General features: G+C 40.9%; 1 protein-coding gene across 3 annotated transcripts in view; it reads left to right on the forward strand.

Annotated features, from left to right (window-relative positions):
• The first annotated feature begins 9030 nt into the window (after window positions 1-9030).
• The window catches only part of JAK2 (Janus kinase 2), a 133177-nt gene continuing 119485 nt past the window's right edge, over window positions 9031-22722 (forward strand). For 2 of the 3 annotated variants that reach the window (XM_064176463.1, XM_064176465.1), the window contains exons 1-2: window positions 9031-9119; window positions 9948-10015. The gene's annotated coding sequence lies outside the window, so the exon portion shown is untranslated. The remainder of the gene's footprint in view (window positions 9120-9947; window positions 10016-22722) is intronic. The other variant, XM_064176464.1, reaches the window with a different exon arrangement.

Genomic DNA, 22722 nt, shown 5'->3' on the forward strand with positions numbered 1-22722 from the left:
CTCTGTTCTGAATTTTTTTCATGTCTGAGCTAGAAATCTAGCTCAAATGGCCACACGTACAAAATGTTTAGCTTTGAATTTACTATGAGGAATTTGAAGAGTTTTAGAACCAGTTCTTAAAAGGTTCTAGTTTTTTACATTTGTGTATGCATTAAAGGGTCTTGCTCTTCAAGGTCTCTGGTACTAGATGTGAATACAGTATGCAGTTTGGAAGATGCATAAGCTAAGCTTGGTTCAGTTCTACAACACTAACTTCCATGTTGCATTCTAGTAGTCTAGTAATTGTATCTTAATCATACACAAAAAGGTTAGAAAACAATCTTAAAATATGATGATAAAAAAATATGGTTTATCTCTTCAGAAGGAAAATTCCAACATTTCAACAGTTGACCTCACAGAAATGTTCTTCTCTCTTTTGACCTTTAGGTTTCTAGTGGTATCGTAGTCATATTCTGTCACGCTGGATAAACCAGATTAAGTTCCACAAACAGACTAAATAATAATAAAAAACCCCAACAGGATATTACTAACTGAAATGAATTTATATAAACATTTGCATTTGAAGCTTCCTGACATTCACAGGTAGATAAGTGCTGCTGAACAAGTTCACAAGTTTAACTTTCCATAACAATGCTAAGTAAAACCACCTTGACAGATCTGCAGTTCATTGCACTTAAAACCAAATATCATTAATCAGTACATATTTAACTTTTAGAAACCCTATCTATATGTCCACAGATACCTTGAAACATAAGAGATATTCTAATACACGTAGACAAGTGAAAATGTGTATTTCAAATAACAAATATAATTTTCACAGATATATCTCAGGTCATTATGCAGCTCTGAACACCATACAAGATGAAGTCCTGGAGAAGGCATTCGCATAAACCTGTGGGGGAAACTTCAGCATTTGAGTATTTCTGGTGAGTTTCTGAGCCCCTCCAAGGCCTAAAGTAGAAATATTTGTTTGTTTACATGAGAGAAGTGGGCCGGTTCCTGTGTTTGGCTAAAGAAAGGCTCAAGTGGTTTTGCTTAGATTTTTCCAGAGGAAAAAAAAACAAACAAAAAAACCTGCCCTTGCCCATCTCAAAATCTGTTATGTTTTCAAGTTAGTAGACTTGAAATCTCCCAAGGCAATTTTGAATGAATTTTCAGTGCAGCTATAATCTATTGTCCTGGCATTAGGCAGGCCTGGGAAGGTATAAGTTTAACTTACTGTGAATACAAAAACATTCAATGTACACAACAGTATAATAAAAGCCCATATGAAATCATGTGCCATTTTGTTTAGGAACCAGTTAAATGCAGATGATATCCTGCTCTAAAGATGAAATGACAATGGAGAAAAGCACAATAAGCCAAAACAAAACCTATGCAAAATTCGATTGGGAAATAAAGTGGTAAAGTGTAACTCAGCGCAGACCTACACCAATGGACTCCAGAAGCATCTGTACTACTCTCTAGAGCTTCTCACTGCAAAGGCACCATCAAATTCTGCAAGCTGAGGTTTGCAGTGTCTATACTTCAAGGTTCTTCAACTCAGGTTGCACTTTTCTTGTGTTTACTTTACTTCATCTTGTTAGCAGGTTATGTTATAGAAGGAGAACCTCAAACTTTCCTTATCAACTGTTTTCCTCAATGGATGATGCTAGCACACCTATCAGTTTACTCCAACACCAAGTAAAATGCTCTGAAAGTAATAGTGACAGTATATTGTTCCCTGTAATGCCTCAGTGGACTTTTCAGTATTTTGTCATTTCTTTTCAAGAGGTTCTACAGTTAAGGCAATTGCCTGCACTTATTTGCCTACATGCTGCTTTTGCAATCTGTGTAACAGTTGTCTCCATGCTAGGTTTTATCCTGTTATAGGAGGAAGACACATGTTCCTTACAAGGAGATTACATGATGCTACTCAGTTAACTTGACAAGAAATTAATTTATTCCAGCTTGTGATGGTTTGGGTGTTCCCCCCCTCCCCCCCCCCCCCACTTTAGAAATCACCCAGACTAGACTCAGCCGGCTCTGGAAATATGAATGAAGCTTATATTTACAGCTGGCACAATAGACAAGCAGATATTTACAATATATACAGTTATACACAGAAATATACAAGGCAAAAAGGTAATACAGAAACACAACAGCCCTCCCAGAAACCTGAGTCCCCAGGAGGGGCTCTCAACTGCCCCTTCACCTTGCCCCTACCCCTCTCAACCTTACCCCAGTCCCAAGGAAGAATGGAGGTCCAGACAGGGGGTTAGGAAGCAAAGTGGATTAGCCCAAAATGGAGGGTGAGGTTAGAGAGATGCAACTCAGCCAGCAGCCCAAGGGAGAGTGCTGCTGAGTGAGTTATCTATGTTTTGACTTATGTTTTTATACATCTCAGCAAGCCTATGAAGAAAGTAGACATCACCATTGTTTTCCTTTTACAGCCTATAATCTAGTTCTTCTCACCAAAGCATTCTAGCTAGCTTCAAACCAGCATACAGCTCTAGATCAGATCCACACCAACCTGTGCTGAGCCATATGAATGAGAAGGTTAAAAATCTTGGAACATCTTAATAGAGCCATAGGTAGTGAATGTGGAGATCAGCACAGGCACTGTTGCTCATACAAGGCAGTCAGCTTCACTGAAATGAAAATAATAAAACTGCTTCATCTTTCTCTATTTGTAGAAATCCTGTCAGAAACTACTGAAACCACAATAGCTTTACATGAAAAAAATCTAAAGATCTTACATGCTACATGTTGTTGATTTGTGTGTATGCTACCAATACTGGTAAACAACATGGCAATACTGCTATGTCAGTGGTTTTCGTCATCCAGGTTTCATTGGCATTGCACATCTTAATCACTTAATCCAAGAGTCTGCCAGGTGCAGCCCTATTCTTGATCACTGTAGGCTACAAAATGGACCTTTTCACTGTATTTCTCTTGTATCACCCAAAGGGAACTCAAGAAACCTTTTGTAAAGTAGCAGTTTACCTGGCCCTGGACAATGTTGTGGAAAGAAAATGGGGCAGCATTAGCAGATTTTTTTCCCTTTCTGTTTCATAATTGTCCTTGAACTGATAGTCACTGTAGTGTCTGAGTGTTTTTCAGTTGCTCTGCAACTCAAATGAAGTCTGTTCTTTCAGGTATTTTCTGTCTTTTGGTTAGTTGGTTGGTTTTGGTTTTGGGTTGGGTTTGTGGCTTTTATTTTTTTCCCTTTAGGATTGTTTTATGATGCAGCATATTGTACATGAACAAAGACACAAAGCCCTGTTAGAGAAGGTAGTGTCAAAGAAGAGCATCTTCTATCAAGAACAATGCTAAGAGTAGAATTTAATGCCTGAGGAAGTGTATGTTGCATTCTTTGGTATATTCTTAGGTGCTCTCTACTCTCTTTCAGAGGAACAGTCATTAAGTGAATGTTTAGCAGGGGACAGACACATACATTCGGACACTCCTGTCCTTTCAGGAGCTGAATCATATGTCCTATACTCATAGGTTCTCTTTTTTCTCCTCTAGGAAAGTGAAGAAATAAGTTTCAGAGAATGACTATAAGTAATTAAAAAGGTTCCTTCATGGATGTACTTTGTGCCATATATTTAAAGAAAACGCATTGTTTTTTTTAGCCCAAGCATGTTTTTCTCTGAGGCTAGCACTACAAACAGACAAGGAGAAACCCATTACAACATATGTACTTATCTTTAAACACTAAGAATTTTATATCTTCCTCCAAATGTAGAATGAAAATCAAAATGCATGCAGCCTGGTTTCACAGATTTTACTTAAATGAGTAACTTCCTCCTCAGGCTTGTTCTAATTTGTGGTGGTTTTGTAAACCATCCACGTGATCCTGAATACAAAAGGTACTTAGAGATTAGTTTCAGATGGAAAATAAATCTAATATGAGAAGTTTTCTAGTAACTACAATAAAACTGTTTATATCATTTTTAGATGTTTGAAAAATGAAACAAAATCTGTTACTTGGTCTGTATATTAATGTCAGAATTTGGAACACAGAAGTAATAAAAGTAAAACAAAGTCTCTTGCATGGATGGCAAGTTTTGTAACTTACTTTGAATAGCTATCTGAATCTGAAGGGAAGTTGTTACAACAGCTGTAAAAATCACTTTTCAGTATAGCTAGTGATATTTTTGTTCAACATTTGGGGCCATAGGTTTGGTAAGTTTAGTGTTTTACATCCTTACTTAATTTAGAATTCTGTGGCTATGGCTTCATACCATACACATATTTGTGTTTGACATGGTGCAAGCATGTGAAATGAAATTCATAAACAGGATGTAGATAAATGTTCCTGCAATCCTTTCAATTTCCTGTGTGTCATAGGCTGACACTTGTAGACAACCATATCAACATGCAAACATATGGAGATTGTGCATGGTCATTCAGCAAAGAAAAAGGGAAAGGGGATGCTTAAACGGTAAGATGCAAAACTCAGATGTTGACAGTTTTTGGGTGCTGATGCTTTTGAATGGACTTGTTAAAGCAACACTCAGGGAAGTAATGAACGACCCTGAACAGAGTAGTGAACAAAAGAGTATTTTATAGGACAAGAGAGTTTCTTAATATACTATACTAAATTGTGTTTAAACTAATTGTAATAGAAGACAAGAAGAAGTTAAAACGTCGGGTATCATTAATTAAACTGTAATGTTTGGAGTCCTAGCACAGATCAGACTTTCAATCTTATCAACTGATGAACAAGTTTTATCAGTCAAGAGTTTGGCAACTTTTGCAGATACATCTAAACCTGACCCTGACAAAAAGTTGAAACTTCAGGATTTCCCACCTGTTTTGGTAGAATTCTTTGCTTTTGAAGTGTTCTTCCCACAGATACCTTGATGAACAGAGTCTTAGATATGCAGTGAGCACAGCCAACATAGGACACCACTTCTGTATTCTTTTAAGTGGTCTAGAGTTATTGTGGAGGTATATTCAGCAATTATATTAAAGAGTCTAGATAAGATTATTATGTAATGGTCCAGAACACAGGTCTCATGAGGAGTGGCTGAGGGAAATGGGGTTGTTCAGCCTGGAGAAAAGGAGGCTCGGGAGAGACCATATCAGTCTCCACAACCATCTGAAATAAGGCCGTAGCAAAGCGGGATTCAGACTGTTCTCCTAAGTAGCAAGCAATAGAAACCAGTTTCAAGTTGTGCCATAGGAGGCTTATATTGGATATTAGGAAAAAAAAATCCTCACATAAAGAGTTGGAAAGCACTGGAACAGGCTGCCCAGGGAAATGGTGGAGTCACTATCTCTGAAGGTATTTAATAGTGTAGATGTGATGCTTAGGGACATAGTTTTGTGGTAACCTAGCAGTGCTGGAATAATGGTTGAACTTGATGATCTTGAAGATCTCTTCAACCAACACTGTTGTATGATTCTATGATTTTGGAGGAGTCAGAATATTTTCATTTTACATGGTGTTTCCCTTTCCTGCTTGCAAGAAGTTCTGAGCGTCACTGCAGTACATGCTTGTAAGACTCTTCCACATTGCAGCCTAGAATGACAAAGACTTTGATAATGAAAAGCAAATTACACAAGGATGCAGTATCACGGAAACTCTCAGCAAGATCAGCATTTAGACCTACTAGGGGAAAAAATGCTATAACTAACTTTTACTTCAGAATCACCAGGTATCCTTTAAACTGCATGTTCAAGAAAACCAAATATGCAAAGCAATGTACATACCAAATTCAATTCTAATTCTGAAATAGCCTGGTTTTTTTTTTTTTTTTTTCTGTAAGATGCTGTTTGAAGCGCGAAAAGTAAAAAAAAAAACAAACCCATGCGCAGCACCACAGAAATGGTAGTTACATGGTTGACATTTTATTTGACAGCACCAAACTGTTAGCTGACAGTTAACAGGTTACTTTGAAATCACTGAAAATTATGACTGTGACTTCTTTGGCAGTTCTAAGACTCATCATCTATCATTTACATGTTTTCTTAGTTCTTCCCTGCCACAGTTTCTTCCCTCCTGGATAAAGGCACCACAGTACATACCTGTAGATCAAGTACTAGAATGTTAGGACTTTTTCAATTTTTTCAGGTCAGCAGTCAAGCTGTTTTACTGTTTGCTCATCCGCAATAGACACCCTGGTCCAACAGCTTTCAGATGAATCATAATTACATGCCATGAACAAGAGAAAAAGGAAGAAATTTGTCACATGAGAAGCTGCAGAAGAGTATACCTTTGCAAGATCAGACCTGTCCCTGGGAGTTAGGACAGATGCAATCTATCCTAAGGTGAAGAGAGAGTTGGCAGATGAGCTGGCCAAGCTGCTCTCCATCATTTATCAAGAGTCACGGCTCACTTGGAGAACTCCCAGATGACTGGAAGATGGCTGATGCCCACTCACAAGAAGTGTTGGAAGAAGGACCCACAAAATTACAAGCCTGTCAGCCTGACCTTGGTGTCATGCAAGATTATGGAACAGATCATCCTGAGTGCAATAACAGCATCTATGGCATGGCCAAGGGATCAGACCCAGCCAGCATGGACATGCTTTTATCACCAGGTGACCTGCCTGGTGGATGTGGGGGAGGCTGTGGGAATCTACCTGGACTTCAGCAAGGCCACTGACATTGGCTGCCAAAGCAAACTCCTGGCAAAGTCGACAGTCTATGGCTTGGACAGGGGCACTCTATGATGGGTTAAGAACTGGCTGGATGGCAGAGCCCAGAGAGTGGTGGTGAATGGTGCCACATCCAGTTGGCAGCCAGTCACAAGTGGTGTCCCCCAGGGGTCAGTGCTGGGCCCAGTCCTGTTCAATATCTTCACTGATGATCTGGATGAGCCGATTGAGTCCATCAGTGTCTTGGGTTCTAATTCAAATTCCCAGAGACTCTAATAAATTTGATAGACCCAATAACAATTTGTAAAGTGCCTTCCCCTCTTCCCCCTCCTTTCCCAAAGATAGGGATTAGATATAGGGAGAGAAAGAGATAAGCACACCCGAATAAATCAATCTCACTCGATTTGGAACTTAAAAGTGTAACAATAACTTAGAAAGGTATTGGAGTTATTGGAGGTAGGGAGGTTTACAAAGGATAGGGAAGGGAAAAATAGCAAAAAATACAAAAGGTATAAATACAACCCGAGTGGTGTGATGGTGGCTTTGTCTGCCTCGTGGCTGCTACATGGTAAGCTGGCATGCAGACAGAGGTGTGCAGAGTGTGGTGTGTGGCGAGAGAGAGCGGGAGAGAGGAACAGGAAGCCCCTCTCCTTTATAGGACAGGAAGTGTAGGGGAGTGGGCTAACCATCACCTGGAGTGTGACCCACCCCTGAGGAGGAGCCAAGACCCCTAGGGTCAGGTTCAGGGTTACTCCCCCTGGAGGGTTAACCCTATACAATCAGTAAGTTTGCAGATGACACCAAGCCGGGAGAAAGTGTCAATATGTTAGAGGGCAGGAGGGCTCTGAGGAGGGACCTGGACAGACTGGCTAGATGGGCACAGTCCAAGGCCATGATTTTTACCAAGTTCGAGTGCAAGGTTCTACACTTTGGCCACAACAACCCCACACAGTGCTACAGGATGAGGATAGAGTGGCTGGAGAGCAGCCAGGCATAGAGCGACCTGGGGGTGCTGACTGACAGCAGACCGAACATGAGCCAACAGTGTGCTCAGGTGGCCAAGAAGGCTAACAGCATCCTGGCCTGTACTGGGAATAGTGTTGCCAGCAGGACCAGCGAAGTCATTCTGACCCTGTACTCAGCACTGGTTGGGCCACATCTTGAGCACTGCAGCACCTCAATTTAAGAGAGATGTTGAGGTGCTTGAACGTGTCCAGAGAAGGCTGATGAGGGGGCTGGAGCACAAGCCCTATACGGACAGGCTGAAGGAACTGGGGTTGTTTAGCCTGGAGAAGAAGAGGCTCAGGGGAGACCTTCTTGCTCTCTTCAGCTCCTGAAAGGAGGTTGTAGCCAGGTGGAGGTTGGTTTCTTCTGCCAGGCACTCAGTGACAGAACAAGAGGACACAGTCTCAAGCTGTGCCAGAGTAGTTTCACTCCAGATGTTAAAAAGTTCTTTGTAGAATGAGTGATTTGCCACTGGAATGGGCTGCCTGGGGAGGTGGTGGTGTCACCATCCCTGGAGGTGTTTTAAAAGGAGTCTGGACGAGGCACCGAGTGCCATGGTTAACTAGAATGTATGATAGGTTTGACTCGATGATCTCGAAGGTCTTTTCCAAACCAGTTAATTCTGTGATTCTGTGAACTAAGATGCACAAGACTTGCTTAAAAAAAATACAAACTGCATTTATGCTTTGACCCCAAACCCACACAACACCGTGAGGTAAGATCACAGCTAAGATGCACTGCTTCTGTTCACCAGGGCTGAAGAAGGCAAGGACTGTCCCCTCACACTTGTGCTTGCCTGCACAATGTCCTTCGCCTCAGTTTATTTACAGTTTTTACCTCACGGCGGCTACCACGGGCGAGGGCAGACTGAAACTTGTGGGAGACAAGGAGACTGAGCTCTGCACCGAGACTGGAGAAGGCGGCAAGACAGCAAAAACTGCCCGGCGAAGACAGGTTCTCCTTTCCGCCTCTACAAACCCCTGGTACTTTGTACTGGTACGTACGAAGGAGCCTGCAGCCTCCACAGGCCAGCTGCTCTGTACGTACCCCGCGATGGCTGCGCTTACAGCGCTGACAGCCGGGACCCCGAACGGGACCCCTGGCGCGACTGCTGGCCCTACGCAAAAGGGAAAGCCCACCAGAGGGCGACCGTGCGCGGGGCCGAGGGGTGCCCCCTCCGCCCAGCCACGGCAGCTCTCCCGCCGGGAAGCGTCGCACGCCCCGGGGCGGCTCCGGCTCCCGCGAAACCGGAACCCGGCGCCAGCACGCCCCTCCTGGCAGCTGCGTGATGACGCATTTGGCGGGAGCCTGGCGGCTCAAGCCCCGCCCCGAGCGAGCGGGCGGCTCCCCCGCCCCTCCCCCTCTGCTTCCCGCTCGGGAGGGCGGGACGGACGGCCGGGGGGAGCGGGCAGAGCGCTGCTCGGCACGGCGCTGCCGCCGCGTCCCTCGGCGCCGTGCATGGCGAGAGAGCAGGCTCCTCCGGGGAAGCTGTCTGCGCACCCCTGGCTGCTCAGCACCGCTGGGGTGAGTGGGGCCAGCGCTACCCGACGGCTGTGCTCCGCTGTCCGGAGTGGCTGCTGGGGGGAGGCGGGTGGCCAAGGAGGCGGGGAGGGGGGTGGCCGAGGTGGTGGTTGCACCTCGGCGTATCCCACGTCTCGTCCCGCCAGCGAGGAGTTCCGCTGACCAGCCCCAGAGCTGTGTGTGGCGGCTGCCCATTCTCTGATATCGGGGCGGGTGAGTGCGGGGCGCCGGCGGGCGGGGGTGCGGGGCGAGGCTGGCGCTAGGCAACGCGGCGGCGGGGCCCCGTGGGAGGCGGTGGGCAGCGGGACAACCGCTCTTCTGTAGGCTGTTACCTGAGGCGGGAGAGGGACTGAAAGCCCCTCGGTCGGCACGGAAAGCCCTCCTTGCGTGGCGGTGTTTGTACAGGTCGGTGTTGCGTTTCCCCAACACCCCACGTAAACATTGCTCGCCAGAGGCTAGCCAGGCCGGTTCGGACCTCGCCGGGTCGGAGCTGAAATTCCGGCGGCCCTCCTCTGGGTGCCGCACCTCTGTGAAGGTGCTACATTTTGCTGGGGAACTTCTCGAGAAGACTTGGCTTTGCCGTTGGAAACGGAAGGGCAATCCGTCATCTCGCTGCAGAACCAGGGCAGGCAGGCACAGAAGCGGCTGTGGCTTTTTGCCATTGGCCTCTGTTGAACTTGCCCCTGAGGAAACATTCCCTCAGATGTGGGTTATGAATTAATTAACGTAATTTATATTTTCCTCTGTGTGTTGTTGCCGTTTTGTTTGCTTGTTTTGGAAAATAATTGTGGATAACGTTTAAGAAATTATTTTTTTGTGTGTACAACTCAGGTCTAATTAGAACCTGATTGGCTCTGTCTTCAAATTTCCCCTTCTCACCCCTGCAGTCTCTGTGACAGGTGAGAGAGTAACACTTTACTTTGGTTATTTGTAATTTGTTGCTGGAGAGACATAGGTCATATTCTTCTTTTTCGTTGTTGGGCAGAGGGAAACATAACTGGGAAGACTGTCATGACTGCTTACAGTTTTAAATGTGATTTTGCACTTGAGTTTAGTTCCTTAATGATCAGTGTTTATGATTTCTCAGTCCTTTACAGCTTTCCAGTTTATCATCTGCTTCACCACTGGCCCTGTGTTAGTTGAATTCTAATATATGTATAGTTTAGGTGAGAGAGATGTCTCTAAATTTCGTGTGTTTTTGGGAAAATCAATATTTGACAAGAGACTGTGGAAAGATCACATACTCTGCTGAAAACGATAATCTGCCCCAATTATATAGATCAGCTGCTTTTCCTTCCCCACTGCCCAGCCTTCCTAGTAATTGATGTGAGAGAAATATTGTAGTAGTATTCCTCATACATGTTTATCTTCCCTTCTTGGACCTGGTGACAGTAATTTGAGGATTCAGTAGGAACACAGTAGCCATCACAGTCCTCTGCTTGATGAGAATGAGTCCCAGGTGACTTCAATGGTGTCAGTAGAAAAATTTATGGCAAACAGCTTCAGTAGTATATGTGAAATGATAGGGATTTTAAGCAGAGATATGCTTTCCAGAGAAGCTTTGAATCTAAACTACAGAGTTTTTCATTTTTGCAGGTCCTAGTGACAGCAATGTAAGGAAGTAGTTTCTGCTGCTAGATGGGGAAGTTTAAGGGAGCAAAAAACAGAATGCAGATTGACTGAAGCTGCAGAATGGAAAATGAAAGGAGGCTACTGCATTTTCTGGGGTGTAGATGTTGAGAGTGGTGATTTGGCTCATAAAAAAACAAAGCTGAAATCTCTCTGGATTAACCATTTCCAGCCTGTGTGAAGTTAATGTTGTGTATGACCACTGAATACTACTACAGTGACTGTCACTTCCATCTTATACTAGCCGTGGCATCTTCTTGCTGAAGCTGTGAGAAAAACAATTACCAAGCGATGCCACTTTTGCTGTTGCTGTCTCTATCTCTGCTCTGGGGTGTTTTTGCGTGTTTACTGTATGTGAACAAAAAGCTTCAGTGATGATGTTTGCAGTTGTTACAGGAAATAATTTAGCTTCTTGGTTTAAAAAAAACCCAAAACTTAAAAGGGAAATAAACATGACTCAGAAATAGGGTAACGTCAGACAGATACATGAATTAAATGGTGATAGTTACGGTAAAAGAGAACTATTATTCAGAGTTACAAAACTTTCATCAAAAAGCCAATTAACTTAAACACTCAGTAATTTAAAAAACTCCACGTTTGTTTTGATGGTATTTTGAAAATTTAAGGGGAAGAATACAACCAGAGCTTCATAATTTTTTTGAGGGGGGAAGGGGATGTAATAAAAATAACTGGAACTTTGAGTCGGGAGCTCAACTGGATGACCAACTGGTGTGCCTTTCAACCCATTTTATCCTACTCTAGTGCTAACTATGCTGTTACAGGCTAGCATTTCTGTTTTAACACCTCCCCTTCTTTTTACTTTGGCTCATATGCAAATATTGACACTGTTACTACTCTATGCACAGTTGTGTTTTTTCCGTGTAAGTTTGTAGAGCTGCTGTTTCAAAGCCTCTGATGCTGGCTGTGCACTGATTTCAGTGGGTTCCAGATTAATTCATGTGTCCACCCACAGGGTTCTCAGCGACTTCAGTAAGATGAGTAATGTCAGTAAGAGTAGCAAGATCTGAGTCAACATTTGAGCTCATTTGTATTTCTCTAACTTGTGTCATATGTGATTAAAAATAAAATCATCTATCAGAAGTTAAATGAGCTGTCTTGAATTTCTGGATATGAGAATTTGCAGATCATTCCATATTGTAAATATGGCTTTACAGGGACTTGAAAAGCAAAGCAAAAATGTCTATATGTGATGTGTATATATGCTTCTTTGTAGTAGTTCTGCTGGAAGAATAGTAATCATATTTGTTTGCAACATGCGTTTTGATGCATGCGGTGGGTTATATGCATTGCAATACAGTGAGAGCTGCAAGATACCAGTGTAAAATACAGTGAGAGCTGCAAGATACCAGTGTAAGGTAGCTTGTCATTGTCAATAGCAACCTGTGAGATGCTGGAAGAAAAAGATGATGCCCCTCCAATTTATGCTCCCTGGGTTATGCAGTACTGATGTAGGGAGACCTGATCTGCACGGACAGTGATATAATCCCCTGTGTTATTATGGATATTGAGTTGCAGCTGATTTAACCTTTAAAAAATTATTCCAAGCTTGCTTTCTATTCCATTGACCTGTGCAGAATGCCATTTTCTGTGGAGGAAAATCTAAGTACTTTTTGAGTAGACAAGCAGAATGACTTGCTTGGAAGATAATTGTCCATTAATTTTCATTGTATTGCAGAGTCAAACACCAGTCAATATGTGACTCATATTAAAAAAAAAAAATCCAGTGAAATACAGCCAAAATTTGATTTAAAATCAATACAAACATTGTCCTTTCATGATGTGAGTTGTCTTTGCATCTGTGTCTTTGGCAGTGACTTCCACAATAGTATTACACTGTTCTTTTCATTGGTAATAGATTGCTTTTTAATCATGGTTGAATATTTCTTTATATTGGGGAAGCATTAGCACTTGATGTTTTGATTTGCTATACCTTGGTCCCTTCCTATGGGCTTCGGTGTGTTTCGTGTGTTTGGCTTGGTGTTTTATTTTGTTTATTCATTTCCTAGTATGTTTAGTATTCATCCATATCTCAATTAAACCTTTGAATTGCCTCTGCTTTTTCTGCAGTGCCACAAGAGGCAGTATCCCAGGTGAAATGTTTTCAATCTTTGGACACTGGAACACTTTGGGTTTTGTCATGAGTGTATGTGTATTAAGCAGGGATTCTGTTGAGCTGCACATCGTGTACGTGGTTCTTTTGCATATCCATTTATGTTTGGATTAAAATTCAATGCCGTGTGGCATGTGCCTAAAAGGACAACTTGCAGCAGTTTACTATGTTTGTTGACATCAAATGCTATCTGTAGTCAATGTTTTGGGTTTTTTTTTGACTTGGCTAGCTGTTAGTTTTGATCCTGCTCAAATCCTGTGTTGACTGGTTATCACCAAAGCTGGTTTTATGTTGCTGTTAATACTTAATGGCAAGCTGAAACTACCAGGCTTAGAAAACAGCTGAAATATTTTATAAACTTTCTAAAACTAAGATTGATTACTCAGACTGGGACTTAAGAAGTGCTTACATGCATACATAAGTGTATATATAGTGCCCTCTGTGTGCATCCCCATGTAGAAGCTTTTCTGATATTTATCCTGATCTACGTGTTGGCAGGGATGTAAATTTTTTTATTGGCAGTTTAGTGGAATTGTCTTATCTGATACTCCCCTTATCATTTTGCTTATGTGCTCAAGCAGTTGCAGTAGATTTCAGTGTTTCAGAAGTGTTTTAAATTAGTATATGTATGTTAAAATCAATCATTTGCATGTGTAATCAAGAATTTAAATGTTTCTTTATGTGGCTTTGATCTTAACAATTTTTTTGGTGGCCTTGAATACAAGTAATTACCCAGTTAGTTTAAAAAGTCTGTGAGGTCTGCTTGTTGTGTTGTTTTGGCTTTTTATTTAAAAAATATCCTGTTTCTCAAAAGTATGGGGACAAGAGATTTAAAAAAAAAATCTTGTGTTTTTAAATAACTTAGAGCAGTATTATTAACATTTGCTAGACCTTTAAGAACATGGCTAGTATGCTTTAAATGGGTGTTTTCTGTCTTTGTTCTTCATTAGTCTTATTTGTCTGCTAGGATTTTAAAGTTAGGAGCAAAATGTTCATCAGTTGTCTGTGGTGTGCCACAGCCTGTGTTTCCAACACTGTGAGATATTTTTAAAGTAGAAAAAAAAGCTTTAACTTTCAAATGTATTGCATTGGAATATTTCTCAAACAATTTTTAGAGGCCTTAATTGTTCAAGTGTATTTAGACTAGGAGCCCTGCGAACTCCAGCCTGAAATTGTGGGATTGATTTAATGAATTCAGTTACAAAGGTAGGGCCACAGGTGATGCCTGCATTTCATTGAATTTATTAGGTAAAACCTGACTGTGAGACTAAAGCAAGAACATTAGAAGACAAAGGCTACTGGAAAACAACTATTAATTTCTAATAAAAGAGGAGGTTTTGTAGCTTAAAAACATGCTTTGAAATCTATTAAGACAGTAAAATAACATAGGATGCACTGAGGTTATATAGACAAAAGCCTTTTAAAAATACAGATTTCAAGTGAGGGTTCTCATTGAGGGATGATGTTAAATATAGTCTGTTATGTGTGGTATAGTTGGCATATTGCATACTGCATTAGACAGTACAAGACAGCAAAAATGTTCTCTTTTGCAGCATTTCCCAATTGTGGGAAATGAGGACATTATTTAATATGTGTGGTGCTGGTTCTGCAAAACATAGCAGTACTGTATTACATTGGTTCATAAGTCAACCATAATGCAGTTGCAAAGGATATCAATCCCCATCTCTCTATAAGGTTTTCTGAAGCAAAGGAGGAAAAGGTTGCCAAAACGCAGAGAGGAAATGAAGCTGCTTACGTGTTTGTTGCATCCTGTCTGTATGAAGGAGTACTCCTCTCTGCTCAGAAATCAGGAACTGGAGCCAAATAGCAGCTGATCTGTACAAGGGAACATCCTCTCAGGACCAAGCAGAATCAGAAACATTCTAATGCTGTAGTCTACAAAAGATAAATAAGGAAAAATATTATCCTAAGAAACTGGAGTAAGTAGAAGGAGTTATTCCTGACACTACTTTGTCATACTTCACATCACCAGAACTGCAGGTTCTCTTGTAAAATCAGTTTCAAGCTAGCCCCTTAGACCTGTACTCTAAATAGAGTTTTGGTTTTAGTTGTGTGAGACTGAATGCCCACTTCTGTGTATTAGGGTCAGTGTTAATATATGGGTTTTAAGCAACGGATTTATTTTGATTATATTCACAAGTTGTGTGCTATGCAGAGTTTTCAGAACAGTGAAACTCTTATGGGTATTTCATATTTTCATGACTTCATGTTTTGCTCTTTGGAGCACTGGAAAGTAGGCTCTGCCTACTTAGCAACTGATGGCCAAAAGACAAGACAAATAGGGGGAAATCCAAACTCTGAAAGAGTTTGGGCCTTTCTGTCAGGAATTATAAACCATGAAGTCTCAAAGATCTGAGAGTAAGATAAAGGTTGTGGTTTTATGATGTGTGTTAAGTGTCCTCTTAAACTGTCTCTGAGGCACAAGCTGTTCCCTCGGCCTCTTGCAAACACTAGGATTGGCTGCCCCTTCGCAACAGCTCTTTGTACTTCTGTGCTGTAAAGTGTTATCAGAACACTGACCTAAGTGATAGGGTGGTTTTGGGTTTTTTTTGCTTTCAGAACAAGTGGTATTAGGGAAAGGGAATAGACAGGATAACTTCTTAAGCTGGCTTGCAGTGCCAGACAAAATGTTGTGTAACCACATCCTGGATAATCCCAAAGATGGACTGAGCTACAAAGGAAATTCTGGGTTCCCAGTGGAATCTGAGGACATGAGATTGCACAAGACCCCTATCCTCATCTGTGGGCAATAAAGCTGTGTCAAACCAACATATGTCTTCCAAAAGGCAAAGATTTTGGAACTATTCTAAAAAAAAGATATAATTGGGTGAATTTCCAAATGCACCTATTTCTGTAGGTTCCAAAGTATCTTTTATTTGCTTTATGGGTCTTCATACATCTTTCTAACTATGCTGTATGTCAGGGGATTTGTGAATAGAGACTTCTGGTTGCTTTTATCTTGGCTTTAGTTAAAGGAGATTTCAAGGTAGCTGGACATTGGACATTGTATTCCTGTGAGTCTTTGGATCCCTGAAACTTAAAATGATGCTTTGGGAATTGGTCTGAAGTTGCACTGAATTCCAGTGTGTATTTTGGAAACATCCTTGCAGATGTAGTGGAGAAGCATGTAAGGTAATGAGAATGTAGAACTTTAGCAGGATTCACAAGACATGTGCAAGGTGGGTGTAAAAAAATATCTGAAACATTCACTTTTCATTGTCATGCATTGTCAGACCTATAGACAGTGTAATAAAATATAGACTCAGATGTAAGTGGAAAATAAATAATCCAAGAAGTCTATTTGGTTGAGGTTAATGAGACTATACTAGTGTAAGTCAGAACTAAATCAGTCTGAAGCTATGTCTGTGGTATAGTGGCATTCATGATTGTGACACACATAAATGTACCTGAATCTGCTCATGTTTCACCAGCTGGAAGCTGTGGCAGTGTAAATTACACAGGACACTTGCAACTTCATGTTGCCTTTGCTACCCAAGATGATTCAGTCATTTTAACATTGTTTAGAAGCATATCTTTAGACTGCAGCAGAGATAAGCCATGCCATAATTTTCATGTGCTTTGGTATTATTCCAAGACTGTTTTCTAAGACCTCTGCCATTTGCTTACACTTACCAAAACTTTTGCCTGTGAGCTCATAAGACTGAGTTTTAAACTAACCTCAGAATGCTAAAATATTTTTACTTTTGTTTCCTATAAAAATGTTGTAGTATTTGTCAATTTTGTGGTGGTTCCGTGAGTTTTGACACAATTTTTTAAACTCTTCAACCTGGGGTAAAATCGTTTGGTTAAATTAATAATACATGGTGTCTGTTTTTATGGTCTAAGATATTATGCTGTGATTAGAAGACTGTGCATGGTGATGAAATAACATTTTTACAGTAATTTCTGGAAATACTGAAAAGCTTTATTTTTAAACTACTTGTAGGGCATTTGGTGTTTTGTGTTAATGTGTCAAACTGCTTTTGTCCTTCTCCCACATTTGAAGTCTGTCTTGGCTAAAAAGTGCACTATTGTTTTGATTTCCCACAATGTAGCTGACAGAATGCCTAAAGAGAAGTGACCTCAAGTGTCCTTCATCATACTGTTAGCACAATAGGTTAAATATGCAAGAAGCCAGGAAAAGTGGTGGAGTTGTTTAATGCTAAGGGAAAACAATTTAATACTAAGAAAGAAAACAAGCATATAATCTCTGATCTTGGGTGAACAGGTGGTTTATACAGCATTGCTTTGAACTGCTCTTTATTTTAAAGAAAATATTTGGGAGGTTATTGTTACAATTCTTATAAGGTATAAATAGAGTCCAATAATGTAACTTTTTGTTAAACAGAGATACTTTATTCATGGAATCATAGAATACTTTAGGTTTCTGTTCCAAACTCCTGCCAAAAAGCAGGGTTATTAATGAGACCTATCACTCTGACCTCAGTGCCAGGCAAGGTCATGGAGCACATCATCCTGAGTGCCATTATGAAGCATGTGCAGGACAACCAGTCAGCATAGGTTCATTAACAGCAGGCCTTGCTTGATGAACCCAATGTCCATGTGCAACAAGGTGATCCACTTAGTGGATGAGGGAAAGGCTGTAGATATTGTTTACCTGGGTTTTACTGAAGCCTTTGACCATCTCCCACAGCAGCCTCATGGAGAAACTGGTTGCTTGTGGCTTGGAATGTTAGATGAATCTCTGTGTTGATATCTACCTGGATGTCTGGACCCAAAGAGTGGTGGTAAATGGAGTTAAATCCAGCTGGCAACTAATTGTAAGTAGTGTTGTCCAAGGCTCAGTTTTGGAGCCAGTTTGTCTTAACATTTTAAGCCATGATCTGGATGAGGGGATAGAGTGCACCCTCATTAGGTTTGCAGATGACAACAGATTGGGTGGGAACCTTGATCTGCCCAAAGGTAGGAAGTCTCTGCAGAGGGACATGGACAGGCTGGAATGATGCAGTGAGATCAGTTGTATGATGTTTAACAAGGCCAAGTGCCAGGTCATGCAGCTGGTTCACAGCTCCATGCAATGTTACAGGCATGGGGAAGAGTGGCTGGAAAGCTCCTGGAGTGCTGTCTGACAGCTGGCTGAATGTGACCCAGCAGTGTGCTTAGGTGGGCAAGGAGATTAGCAGCATCCTGGCCTGTGTCAGAAATAGAATAGTGTGTCCAGCAGGAGTAGGGAAGTGAACATGCCCTTGTACTCAGCACTTTTGAGGCTGAACCATGAGTACTGTGCTCAGTTTTGGATCCTCAGTGAAATAAGGACGTCGAGTTCTTGGAATGTGTCCAGAGAAGGGCTATGAAGCTGGTGAAGGGCCTGAGGAACATATTTTGTGGAGAATGGCTGAGAGAACTGGGTTTGTTTAACCAGGAGAAGTAGGCTGAGAGGAGACCTCATTGCGCCTTACAGATACCTGAAAGGTTGTGATGAGGTGGGGATTGGTCTCTTCCCTCTAGTATAAAGCAATGGAACAAGACGAAAAGGCCTCAAGTTGTGCCAGAGGAAGTTTATATTGGATATTATGATTTTTTTTTTTTGCATGAAAGAGTGGTCAGGCGTTGGAATACACTGCCCAGGGAGGTGTTCAGTAAGGTGTAGACATGGCACTTTGGGACAGGGTTTAATGACTTTAGTAGCATTAGATTGATGGTTTGGCTTGATCTTAGAGGGCTTTTGCAATTGAAATGATTCTGTGGTTCTATGTGTTAAAGTCAGACCATAAAAGCATCCGAGGATGGACACAACCTCCATTGCTGAGCTGTCCTTAGGATGACAAACTTTCTCCTTGTATTGTTTCTGAGCCTCTTGTGTTTCAAATTCTGCCTGTTGGTTCTCTTATCCTGTAAAGAGCCTGGATACATCTTCTGAATAATCTTCTTAGTACTGCAAGCTGCTGTTAGGTTTCCTCAAAGCTTTTCTTTGCTTTAGGTGGAAGAGGTCCTGCTCCCCAGCCTATTATCCTCATAAGGTCTGCTATAGTCTCTGACTATGTTAGTGGCCTCTGCTGTGAACTCATTTTAGCATGTCAATGTTTTTGTTGTTTTTTTTTTTTTTCTCTGTCCTGGGGCAATAGGGTAGGGCATGGACACAACATTTTAACTTCAAGTTCTGAAGAAAAGCCAGGACAGTACATGGTCAGAGGCTTCTCAGCAACCAAACTGGGAACATATCCCTCTCCCAGTTTGTGTATAAAAATAACTGTAAGATGATGAGATACAACGGTTTTAAACCGTTGGAGGACATTGTGACCAAAAACAATCTGTTCAGTTCATATAATTATAGTGCTTCCTTTCTTTAAGGAACTGCTCATTTTGTAATGCAAAATGTATTTTGTTGGATTTCTTTTGGTGGTACAGCATTTCTTTAGAAGCGTTTTTAATAATGTCAATTGTGCATTACTTTTGCTTTAATGTTGTGTATGTTTTTATTATATTCCCATTTTCTAAATGCAACATACTAGAAATAAAAATTATCCTCTTGAAAACCATAGCCCATATGATTGTTAGCATAATGCATGAAATCTAGATGGAGCACATTGAATTCTATTGCTTTTTACATTAAAATGCAACGTAATGGGTCTTGTTAGATTAAAAAATAATTAGTACAAAGAATGATTTGACTGCTTCAGTGGTTAAGTGCACAGAACAATAGCTTTCCAGGTAAACCTGTGAACTGAGTGTTTCCCATTAAAGGTTTTCTTCAATTTCAGTCATTACTTAAGCTATTGTAAGTTAAGCTAAATAAATCAGTGCCTTGCCTTCAGAGTACTTAGTATAGAGTTTCTATGCATTTGACACGTGTTTTTGGTTTTGTTGTTTGGGTTTTTTTTAACTCCTTTTGGCTTTACAAGTTTCATGGACTAGTAAACCAACTGGAACTTTTGGAATATTGCAACCTTCTGTGTTTTGTCAGGTTGTTGAACTTCAGCTGGTTGAGCCCAATATGTTCTGTTTTGTCAGAATATCTTCTAGAGCTGGTTACAAGGGACTTGGTTGTTTTATCAAGCTGGATTCTTGTGTATGTGTTCACGAGTCAAGTTTTAGTATTTGTTTCTTTCTTAACAATTGCTCACTAACCTCTCTACTTACATTCCACAGTTGCCTTTGTTAGCAAGTTTCTTCCCTTGAGGAATATAAATGTTTGTTGAATAAGTGTGCCATTTTCCACACAATTTCATCGTATGTGAATTCGTTTAATAAGAGTGCATACTATTGATTTATTCCTAAAATTCCTATATATGTAATGTTAGAACACTTGCCTTCTGCTTCTTTTCATTTTGTCTTGCTGCCTCTGTTATCAAATTAAGACGAACTGAAATGTTGGGCTTTCTTCTGGATTATTTTAGATTAGTTCAAAAGGGGAATGAACAAATTTTAAGATATCAGAAATTAAGTACAATGTATTTGCCTTAACATTTTTAGTCTGTTTGAGAAATACAGAATCACAGAAACGGTCAGGGTTGGAAGGGACCACAAGGATCATCTAGTTCCAACCCCTCTGCCATGAGCAGGGACACCCTACCCTACAGCAGGCTGGCCAGAGCCTCATCCAGCCTGGCCTTAAACACCTCTAGGCATGGGGCCTCAACCACTTCCCTGGGCAGCTCATTCCAGAGTCTCACCAAATACATCTGTTTGGAAGCAGCTCTGAAACCGTTTGCTTATTTCTTATTCAAAAGCACAAATAAATTGTTATCTAGTGGTTATTTTGTGGTAGTCCATTGCAATTAATTTAGCATACATACTGTTTGGAGCAGCATCTTTCTCAACAGAGTTTCTAATTATTTACTGAACCTTTAAAGAAAGAAACAAAGCTTGATGTATGTCAGGAAAATGAAACAGGAAATCATCCTCCCGGGTAGCACATTAAGGAGAAGAAAGAGAGAATAAGGGAACCAGAACAGTATAAAAGCCTCTGTGGAAAGAACAAACAGGATGCACTTGTAGGCTCATTTGTTAAGCATACACAGCAAATGGAAGGAAAAGTGAAAGTTTTTTCAAATTGTAAAAGTGGGCTTTCTAATATGGACGATGCTGCCTCACACACAAGATAACTTTTGAACCTACAAATGAAAAAGGCAGCCTCAGTCAGAACCACTGCGAGGACATTGTGTATCATTACCCATTTTGAATGGTTAATGTTTCCTCTGCTGTGAGGAAAAAGAATTTTCTGCTGTTCCCAAAATAGTTAAAGTATCATTGCTTTCCTTCCTCTCATTAGTGAAGCAGGAGGTGAATTTAGAGACAGAAGCAGGAACTCAATGAGATTCTGGAAAAAAATATGGCTTAAAGTGAGGATGGAGCAAGTATGTAAACAGCTTTGTCTCTTCATGCCACTAGATGCCTCTCTGTTCTTTACTTTCTTACCTTCTCTTCACCCACTTTCTTTCAGGACTTTTCTGTCTTGTTCTTTTGTGGCTTTATTGGTTTTTCATAGAATTAACCAGGTTGGAAGACACCTCCAAAATCATCCAGTCCTACCCAGACCTGTCCAATCAACTAGACCATGGCACTAAGTGCCTTATCCAGTCTTTTCTTGAACACCTCCAGGGACGGCAACTCCACCACCATCCTGGGCAACCCATTCCAATGGCAAATCACTCTCTCTGTCCAGAAAGTCCTTCTAACATCCAGCCTGTATCTCCCCTGGCACAACTTCAGACATTATATTTTTTTTTATATTACTTCCTCCAGTTCCACAATAAATGGATCATTAGTGGTGCTGTCCTCAGACCCAGATCTGGGCAAGTATTTTCTCTTTCAGTTTACATTGGTGAAACAACCTTTCATTGTTCTGTATCCATTGTTATCCTCAGATTTGCTATAGCAGACTCCACAATGAGCACCTCTGGATGAAAAAAATGGAAAAAACAAACCCAAGCAAACAAAAAAAATGCTCTCCAACCTCCTTGCAGAACACCCATTACATAAAACAATTTTTGAGATCAGAGGCTATATGCCAAATACAGTTGCAAGCTGAGCTAAGCTATATTAAAATTGTCTGGGACTTTGGGGAGTTCATTTTCAGTTGAAGGAGGAGTATTGCTGTTTTTGAAGAGGAAATTAGTTTTGATTTGTTAGTGGAAGAAATAAATTGCTTGTAGAAAACAGATTGTGAGAGGACTCAGTTCTATTAGCCTCAGTGGGTAAGGATGTGGTATTGTGATCAGAGTTTATGTTGATCTCTGAAGAATGAGAAGTCTTTTTTTTTTCTTTTTTTTTTTTTTTTTTTAAAGGAAAAAAGCCTGCCAGGTGGCTTGGCAGTATGCTGGATGAGAACTGATCTGTAGTCTAGAATACAAGAATAATGGGAGGGAGATGAAATGTGAGTGTGAGGGGGAAAAATACCATGACACAGATGGGTAAAAAAATAAAAGGTGTGGGTAGATGAGTGGCTCTGTACTAGAAATGCAGACAGTGGAAGTCCTTGTATGTGTCTCTTTAACCTTACCTGTTAATTATTTTAGCAGTTGTGGCTATATAATTTCAAATTTCAGTGAGGCTGATGTCTTGAGAATACAGAAATCTTTTCTTGTGGTAAGACTATGGAAACTTTCTTCTGTAACTTCAGTACAGGCAACTGATGTAGAAAATACCAGTGCAGATAAGCTTTTGTGGCTGCTGATCATGCTGTGTTCCAGTGTCTTGCTCACTTTTAATCCACCATTTAGCTATATATAAGCATGAAAGAATTAATAATTTGAACTAAAATTATCTCTAAAATCTATATTGTATTTCCCCAGAAAATGCTGTATCTAACACATGTGCACACACACTTTCTTTACTAGTCTGATTATCACAGTAGTCTTGACA

This window comes from Pogoniulus pusillus, chromosome Z (genome assembly GCF_015220805.1).
Source record: "Pogoniulus pusillus isolate bPogPus1 chromosome Z, bPogPus1.pri, whole genome shotgun sequence".
NCBI lineage: Eukaryota > Metazoa > Chordata > Aves > Piciformes > Lybiidae > Pogoniulus > Pogoniulus pusillus.